Below are 10,009 nucleotides of genomic sequence, written 5' to 3' on the forward strand. Positions count from 1 at the left end.
ATGTTCCATAGTTATCATCCATCAGCCAGTGCTATCCCACAGGCTGGTGATCATAGTATTATACCACTTCTAGTATTACCTATGCTGTTCTTTAATCCTTCTGTGTGCCATCTAGTTAATTTCAAGTACAAATGATACATATTCTATAGCTTTCATCTGTGTTCTCCCTTTAGTTTTTGAGACCTGTTGCTGCTAGTTAACCCCAGTCCTACTATTTATGTCGTCTCCTACAAGCACTTATTACATAATTCTAACTACTAGTTGGCTTCCATGCATGTCAGATATAATTGCACACACTGATATATCCAAAAGAACCTCATGGAGCAATGTAAATGCTAATAAACTTGATTTCAATGATACCAATATGATGGAACATGTAAAGGCAGTTCTTCAGAAGACTTGCAGAAAGATGTTCAATCCTCTTCACCCCACAAGGTCCTTGCTCTAACTTGGCCCGTGATATGGGTACAAGATGCATATAATGTCCTGGAGTGTATCTACTATGTTGCAATGCCATGTGCTTAGCATGCTGATCGTGCATGTAAATATGTCATGCCTTCCTGTTTTTCAGTACCTATTCCATTCATGATAACATGTTCTCAAGTTCAAGTACTGTCATTCTACTCTATCGCAATGCCATCTGCTTAATTTGGACATCATGCTTCTGAATATCTTATGCATTGTTAATCATTAATATGTACTTCATTTGTCTACCATACCATTTTTTTAATTGAAGTGTTGTTCTACTGCTCTGTTGCAATGCCATCTTAGTTTCCCAATCATACACATGTATGTTGCCTTAGTTTTTTCTGCACATATTCCGCTAGCATACAGTTTTATATTCAACTAGTGTTTTTTACTGTGTTGTCCTGTCGTATCCCTAGCTCTTACACCATACTCCCTCCCTCCGGATTACATGTTGCCGAAATGGATAAAAAAGGATGTATCTAGAACTGAAATACGCCTAGACCCATCCATTTTTTCCGAATGGAGGGAATACATGTCAATATGTCATGCCTTTCTATTCTTCAATACCTATTCCATCTCTCTCCCGTAGCATGTTTTATAATTAAAGCACCATTCTTCTATACAAGGCATGCAAGGGGAAGACGACTATGTTAGAATCTTAAGGGATACAAACTAGGTCTTCGCAAAAGATCCAAACGCGAGGAGATAATAAACCAACTCCAGTTTTTATAGATATTGCTCCAGCACAGAGATACCCAACTCCTACTGATAATTAGCAGATTCCAGTGGCCAAAGAACTAGTCCCCTCCAGTCTAGCAAAAATATGTCAACTCCATTGTAAGAAGCGTGTGCGTATCCTTGCATCATGAAATTTATAGGATGCTGGTCATATTTTCTACATGTTTCTTACCCATCTCTCTTTTAGAAAACAAGTTTAACAGATAGAAGAATTTCTGCACTGGTATCGTCTATGAGGAAAGATTCTTGCGGGAATTCTCTGTGCTCCAATGCAGATGTAGGTACCTGTTGTATATCACTATATTTCTACATTAGCATGTATTTTGTTAATCAGCGTGAATCCAACCATTATCTGATCTAAATTTAGTTGTAGCAAAATGTATGATTAAAGGCCACAATGTTGATTTTTGTAAGGAAAATTGCCTGGTAGTTTTGCATCCTGAGCTGCATGAGTGTACTATCTCATATCAGTGGGTTTGATCACTTTGGTTCTGCAGTGGGTTTTCAGTGTGTTTTTTTACTGTGTTGTCCTGTCGTATCTGTAGCTCTTACATCATACTCCCTCTATCCGGATTACATGTCGCAGAAATGGATAAAACTGGATGTATCTAGAACTGCAATACGCCTAGACCCATCCATTCATTTCCAAATGGAGGGAATACATGTCAATATGTCATGCCTTTCTCTTCTTCAGTACCTATTTCATCTCTGTTGTAGCATGTTTTATAATTGAAGCACCATTCTTCTATATAAGGCATGCAAGGGGAAGACGGCTATGTTAGAATCTGAAGGGTTACAAACCAGGTCTTTGCAAAAGATCCAAATGCCAGGAGATAATAAACCAACTGCATTTTTCATAGATATCGCTCCAGCACAGAGAAACCCAACTCCCACTGATAATAAGCAGATTTCAGTGGCCAAAGAACTAGTCCGCTCCAGTCCAGCAAAATAATGTCAAGTCCATTCTAAGAAGCGTGTTCGTATCCTCGCATCATGAAATTTTATAGAATTCTGATCATATTTTCTACATGTTTCTTACCCATCTCTCTTCTAGAAAATAAGGTTAATGATAGAATACTTCCTTCATTGGGATTGTATTCAAGGAAAATATCTTGCGGGAATTCTATGTGCTCCAATGCTGATGTAAGTACATGTTGTATATCACTATGTTTTTACATCAACATGTATTTTGTTAATTGGCATGAATCCAACCTTTATCTGATCTAAAATTAGTTGTAGCAAAATGTTAAAGGCGCCAATGTTGATTTTTGTAAAGAAAACTGCCTGGTAGTTTTGCATACTGAGCTGCATAAGAGTACTATCTCATATCATGCACATTACTGAATTGTAGTGCTGCTCTGGTTGCCCATTCATTCATTGTGTCAATGCTGCTTTCGTATTACCTTACCTGGCTGACGATAGTTGTGCCATATTGTGTTAATTTTGGTGTTGGCTAGTTGCCCAAATGTTCGTTTTGCCAATGTTGCTTTCCTATTATCTGACTTGGCCAATGATAGCAATGCTAGTGTCTTAATTAGGTGCAGGCTGCTAAAGATAAGAAGACAAACTCTAAAAACGGCAAGGCAACCCCATTGTTAGTTTCCAATAAATATAGGCCAGGTAATATGGCAATAACTCATGATTAATCTGTTTGGTTCCCCTCCTAATTTATGTTATGATGTAGTGGTCGAGACACTCTCCACTATCAATAATACAAGCCTGCCAAAATCGCCATCTGAATCTGTTCAGTATCCTCTGTCTCGAATGCAACGGAAAAAATGTATGTTTGTGAACCAATTAATGGCTGAAGGAATGATGGAAATGGTGGAGGAATCAGAGGTGCAGAGTCATGCGACACAACAACTGATCAATGTTTTCAGAGACAGTGTAGCATAATTGTGATGTAATTTTTAGAGGCAGAGGTGCAGAGTCATGCGACACAACAGCGGCAATAACTTGCCCACATGCTTATGGGCGTTATCCGTGCTGAGGTTGCAAATTGTGATGTTGTAGATCATTAGGTTCTGTTCATTTATTTGCACTGGCATCAATCTTTGATGCCAAGTGGATGTAATTTCCTGTAATATATGCTGGATGTGCAATGTTTATCCCTGTATGTCGTACCTCTGCTTGATTGGTTTTGTTCATGTGCATAATTGCTCGTCATAATGGGCTCAAATTATCTAATTTGGCATAAAGACATGTACGAACTTTAGTGGGCCCATTAAGTTAATGGTCTGTTACCATGCTGAAAGTTAATGGTCGGCCCTCTTAACTCCCGGGTTGTTAACAGGCCGGCATCAAAGTGGGCAACAGGTGGGCCCAATTGATTTCATGGGCCATTAACAGACCGTTACCAAGTTCGGTCTACATATGGCCTGTAACACCCACGATGCGGCTATATCTCCCACATGCCGGAGCACGACTTAGAGGCATAACCACATAGTAGGCATGTCGCAAGAGGGGTAATCTTTACACATCCCATGTACTGAATAAGAAAGGGACAAAGAGTTGGCTTACAATCGCCACTTCACACAATACATAAATATAGCATTACATCATCCAGAATACAATCAAGGTCCGACTACGAAACCAACATAAATAAAGACCACCCCAAATGCATAGATCCCCGATCGCCCCAACTGGGCTCCTCTACTGATCGTCCGGAAAGGAAACATAGTAACGTCATGAATCCTCATCGAACTCCCACTTGAGTTCGGTCGCGTCCCCTGCACTGGCATCATCGGCACCTGCATCTAGTTTTGGAAGTAATCTGTGAGTCATGGGGACTCAGCAATCTCACACCCTCGCGATCAAGACTATTTAAGCTTAAGGTAGGAAGAAGGTAGTGAGGTGGAGCTACAGCAAGCACTCGCATATATGGTGGTTAACTTACGCAAATGAGAGCGAGAAGAGAAGCAAAGCACGATCGAGAAGCTATAAATATCAAGAAGTGATCCTGAAACTACTTACGTTCAAGCATAACACGAGACCGTGTTCTCTTCCCGGACTCCGCCGGAAAGAGACCATCAGGGCTACACACGTAGTTGATTCATTTTAAATTAAGTGTCAGGTTCTCTACAACCGGATATTAGCAAATTCCCATCTGCCCATAACCGCGGGCACATCTTTCAAAAGTTCAAAACCCTGCAGGGGTGTCCCAACTTATCCCATCACAAGCTCTCACGGTCAACGAAGGATATTCCTTCTCCCAGGAAGACCCGATCACATTCAGAATCCCGGTTACAAGACATTTCGACAACGGTAAAACAAGACCAGCAAAGCCACCCGAATGTGCCGACAAGTCCCGATAGGAGCTGCACATATATCGTTCTCAGGGCACACCGGATTGTCCAAACTTCTGGTAGGCCAGCCCGGAGTTGCCCCTGGTGGCCACCAGCGGCTGGCAAGTTGGACCAACACTTAGAGGAGCACTGGCCCGGGGGTTTAAAATAAAGATGACCCTTGAGTCCGCGGAACCCAAGGGAAAAGGCTTAGGTGGCAAATGGTAAAACCAAGGTTGGGCCTGGCTGGAGGAGTTTTATTCAAGGCAAACTGTCAAGGGGTTCCCATTATAACCCAACCGCATAAGTAACGCAAAATCAAGGAACATAACAACGGTATGACGGAAACTAGGGCGGCAAGAGTGGAACAAAACACTAGGCATAAGGCCGAGCCTTCCACCCTTTACCAAGTATATGGATGCATTAAAGTAAACAAGATATAATAATGATATCCCAACAATAATCATGTTCCAACAAGGAACAAACTCCATCTTCACCTGCAACTAGCAACGCTATAAGAAGGGCTGAGCAAAGCGGTAACAAAGCCAAACAATGGTTTGCTAGGAAAAGGTGGGTTAGAGGCTTGAAATGGTAATATGGGAGGCATGATATAGCAAGTGGTAGGTATCGCGGCATAGCAAAAGAGCGAACAACTAGCAAGCAAAGATAGAAGTGATTTTGAGGGTATGGTCATCTTGCCTGCAAAGTTCTCCGAGTTGACGAAAGCTTGATCCTCGTAAGCGTACTCAACGTGTTCCTCGATCATGAACTCGTCTCCCGGCTCTACCCAAGGCAAGCACACAAGCAAAAGACCAACAATCAATCACGGTGCAATGCGCAAGCAACATGATGCAAAACATGGCATGCTATGCGGGATGCGATATGCAATGCATATGCGTGCTTCGGAAGGAAAGATTGAACCAGGCCTAAACTTGGAAAACCAAGTGCACCGCTGGAAAGATGAGTTGATTTCGGTGAAAATCAATATAAAGATCACCGGAATCGGATGCACGGTTTGCAAAAGGCAAGCAAAACAATATTGGCACAATTTTGTGATTAACAGCACTATGCCATCTAGAATGCAACAAGAAACTAAGCTACTGCACTCCAGCATAGCAACACATCATATGGCAGTGATCTACTCAAGATTCTTTACAAAAGATGAACACTGAGCTACGGCTAAATCACACAATAGCAGGTTCAAACAAGCATGGCAAAAGTGCAAAAGATATCAGCATCACAGATTAGTGAAAATAACAGTATGCCAGGAATTAACATCAGGAAGCAATGTTTAGAGCGAGAAAACAACATGATACAGGAACATATCATGGCAAAATAAGGCATGACATGAATCTACTCAAAGCATATAACAAAAGTCCCTTACTGACCATAAGCCAAAACGGATCAGAAGATATGATGGCACCCATGTAAACATAGCAAGTTTCGATAACAGATTCAGACTTAGCAGAAAACTGAACATGGCAAAAACAGAATTATGAAGGCCTCTTTGCGAGCTCGATTCACTCATCACAAAGCCTTGCATGACAAGCTAAGCATACTACCAGAAATAAGACATGTTCATGAAGCTAACCAAAGCAAGAACAAGCTCATAGCATGCATGGACCAACTACAACAACCTTGGCAAAATTGATTAACACATAAACAATCTGCCAGGAACATATTATAGCAACAGTAGAGCAAGATTAAGACATGCTAGGGCACTCCATAAATGCAAACAGGGGCATGGATGGGTAGAGCATAACCATATGTCCAAATCATCCTTACTGAACATACTCAAAAGAAGCATGGATCTCACTGTAACAACATGAACACATGGCAATAAAATAACAGCAGGGAAATGACTTTGTGAAATTCTAAGTCCCTGAAATCAGCAATATCACGAGAGCTACATTGCATGCTTGTGCTAGTCACCACATTGATCACAAAAATACATGGCATACACCCCTGTAAATATGGTATGGCATACCCCAAAAGACATGTAGAGTTCATGCCCATATGAAACACACAACAAATGTAGCAAAAATGACAAATGCTCATAATCTGCTAAGTAACATGAACTAACATTTTATAGCACTCTTGCAACAGTCCTTTGGGCATCAAGATGGACTCAAACAAGCATGGCACAATGGAACAAAATGAAGAGCACATCCATATGAACATTTCGATATATTGCATGCACAAAACGGAGCTACGGTCACAGAGTTATGGCATGATGAAAAGTGCATGAAAATGGTGCAGACTTAGAGAAAAACGAGGTCAACCCTAGGGTTTGGATATGGATCTGGATCCGGGCGGTGCGCAGTTTCGAGGTTCGTCGAAGTGGACGCCGGAGAAGATGGGGACAACGGCCGGAGTAGTCGGGGGAGTTCGCCGGCGAGGGGAACCGGCCGGATCTGGATCGCCGGAGTCGACAGCGACGATGAGGAGGCGAGGCGACGCCGGCGTGGGCGCAGTAGCTCGGGCGGCGGTCGAAGCTTGCAGCGCGCAGCAGGGGAGGCGGCCGACGGGCAGCGCGCGCAGCGAGCTCACCGGCGGGAGGCGGCGCGGCGAGGCACTCGGGGGAAGGCGGCGCTGGGAACCGGGCGGCGGGGCGAGGCGCGCGGGCTAGCGACAGGCCGAGCGGGCCGCGGCGGAGGTGGACGGCACGCAGCCATGTGTCAGCCGCTGGTTGGCCGAGCAGCGGTGGCGGACGCGTCTGGCTCCGCCCGGACGTGTCCGGCGGCGGCGGGGGATGAAATTAGGGTTTCGGGACCCGGATTTTGGACGGGGAGGACAAATTTATAGGTAGAGGGAGCTAGGAGAGTCCAAATGAGGTGCGGTTTTCGGCCATGCGATCGTGATCGAACGGCCGAGAGGATGGAGAGGTTTTGGATGGGTCATTGGGCCACTTTGGAGGGGTGTTGGGCTGCAACACACATGAGGCCTTTATGGTTCCCCGGTTAACCGTTGGAGTATCGAACGGACTCCAAATGGCACGAAACTTGACAGGCGGTCCACCGGTGCTGAACCAAGCTGAGAACGTTTAACACCCGCACACGAAAAGAGACAAAAGGGGGGCACCAGTGGACGTAGGAGTGCCGGATTGCAAAACGGACAACAGGGGAAAAGCTCAGATGCATGAGACGAACGCGTATGCAAAAGAGATGCACACGATGACATGATATGAAATGCATGACATGGACAAAAAGCAAAATGAAGACAAACCCAACCATGAATGGGAAATCATAACTTAAAACTGGAAATGGCAAGAGTTGGAGTACAAATATGGTAAGTTACATATGGGGTGTTACATGGCCCAACTATACTCTGGGCCTTTAGCAGGACGAAAGAGACAGTGGGCTTGTACTGGACCATGAAGAGCATGGGCCGCTAAGAGGCCGAAAGTCAGATCGTATTGTAAATGGCCCAACTGTGTTGTGGGCCTTTAGCAGGCTGAAAGAGAAACCTGGCTGGTATTGGACCATGAAGGGCATGGGCCGTTAAAAGGCCAAAACTCAGGTCCGACTACAAATGGCCCAACACATATATGGGCCATCAACAGGCTGAAAGACACACTGGGCCGGAAATTGGCCCAACACTTAAATGGGTCGCTAAAAGGCCAAAACTCTGGTCCGACTACAAATGGCCCAACTCATTTATGGGCCGTCAACAGGCTGAAAGACACACCGGGCCAGAAATTAGCCCAACATTTAAATGGGTCGCTAAAAGGCCGAAAGATGTACATCGTGAAAATTGGCCCATCCACTGAATGGGCCATTAACAGGCCGAAATCTCATCGGGCCGATATTGAGCCCAAATATATAGCGGGCTGTTAACGGGCGCAAACTGACGATGGGCTACAATGGTGTCAAATATTTAACGGGCCATTGACGAGCCGAATTGGCACATCTCGTATGGGCCGTGGGCTTAAATGGACCTGACACAAGTAGGCCTTATATGGGCCGGCCTACTAATTTTTACTGGGCCGACCTTTTTCATCGGAATGGGCGACTGTTGGGTCATGCCACATGTCGAGCTATCATAGGCGCCTCCTGTCCAATGAGTGGATGACATCTGTCCCAACGGTGAGGCAACACGTGTTTCCTCTGGACAATCATGATTTTACAATGGAAAATCCCCATTGGTCCGGGCTATTAACGGGTTATCGGATCCAAAACCGGACCCAATAGCTTAACAGCGTTCTGTTATGGTGGATGCCATGCGTCGGTCACCCTTGACGAAAGCACTCCTGTGACTCGCGATTTATTGTCATGGAAGTGGACACTTCCGTGATGATAATTTTGGTAATGTCATGGAACACTTCTACGACAGCATAGGTATGACTATCTTGATTCTGTCATAAAATCGTCATGAATGTACATGCATGACAAAAAGCGCGACCTACTGTGACAAACATGTATCATCCCGGAAGTGTATTTTTTTGTAGTGGAGTTACGGGTAAAAAGTTGTAGCCCGACGAAGTTCAGGGACCAATCTGTAAAATAACTTCTACAAAACAGGCCTTCCAGAGAAGAAAACGTAATCCTACCCAAAACAGAACCGGAATACGCTTTCTGGAGATGTAGGCGTATTCCTGGAACTGCGCTTCCACTTATCCAGCTGGACAGGAGGTCGCGGGCGATGATAGGTGGGTCCCGCCTCGCCTTCTCTCCTCCCGCTCCTCCTCTACTTCTTCCCGACGGCGAACAGATGCCGGGACGAGGCCGAGCACTCGAGCGATGACTGACAGCGCTATAGGCGATCATTTGCCACGCTTCAACCGCCAGCGAGCTTGGGGAGACGAGGCACATCCATTCCGCTTTGTCATGGAGCTCGGGGAGGGCTGATACGAGGGGGGCATCGATGCTGGCGGGCAGTGGCTCGGGTGGAGTTGGGCTACGGGGATGCGAGGCACTCCGGCGAGGGGCAAATAGGTGGTAAGGATCAAAGGGTCGAGGGGACTCCTCTGGTGAAGGAATGAGGGAAGGAGGGGGCCGGCTTCGAGTGAATTTAGGCCGAGGCCGATGCGGGCATGGCGGCCATGGAAGGAACCAGAGAGCTCTTTGAGCTCGTTTGGGAGGTCGGGGAGGCAGCTAGGAGTGCGTGAGGTCGAGTGGTGAAGAGAAACGCGCTCGGGGTGGCCTTATACAGGTAGAGGGGGAGGAGGCCAGGCGTGTGCACGCGCATGAGATCGAAGGTAGACGATGGGGAAGGCATAGGGGAGAGCGCACAGGGTAGAGGTGGCCAAGGGAGCACGGGGAGGAAGCGGCTGAGGCACGGACAGGGCTGGTCGGCTATAGTGCTCCCATGGGCGCTCATTGTTCGGCGATGGGGACGGCTCACCGGGGAAGAAGACGGAGGGGGCAATGGCTTCGCGGGAACGGCGACAACACAGAGAATACGCTAGGCATGCCCGTGCTCGCTGGAACGACGAGCAACAGAGGGTCCCGAAGCAAAACGACGCTCTGGACGCGGCCATAGCATGCCAAAACGGTGGTCACCACCAATACTAGCACGAA

The sequence above is a fragment of the Triticum dicoccoides genome, chromosome 4A, assembly GCF_002162155.2.
Source record: "Triticum dicoccoides isolate Atlit2015 ecotype Zavitan chromosome 4A, WEW_v2.0, whole genome shotgun sequence".
NCBI classification, from domain to species: Eukaryota; Viridiplantae; Streptophyta; class Magnoliopsida; order Poales; family Poaceae; genus Triticum; species Triticum dicoccoides.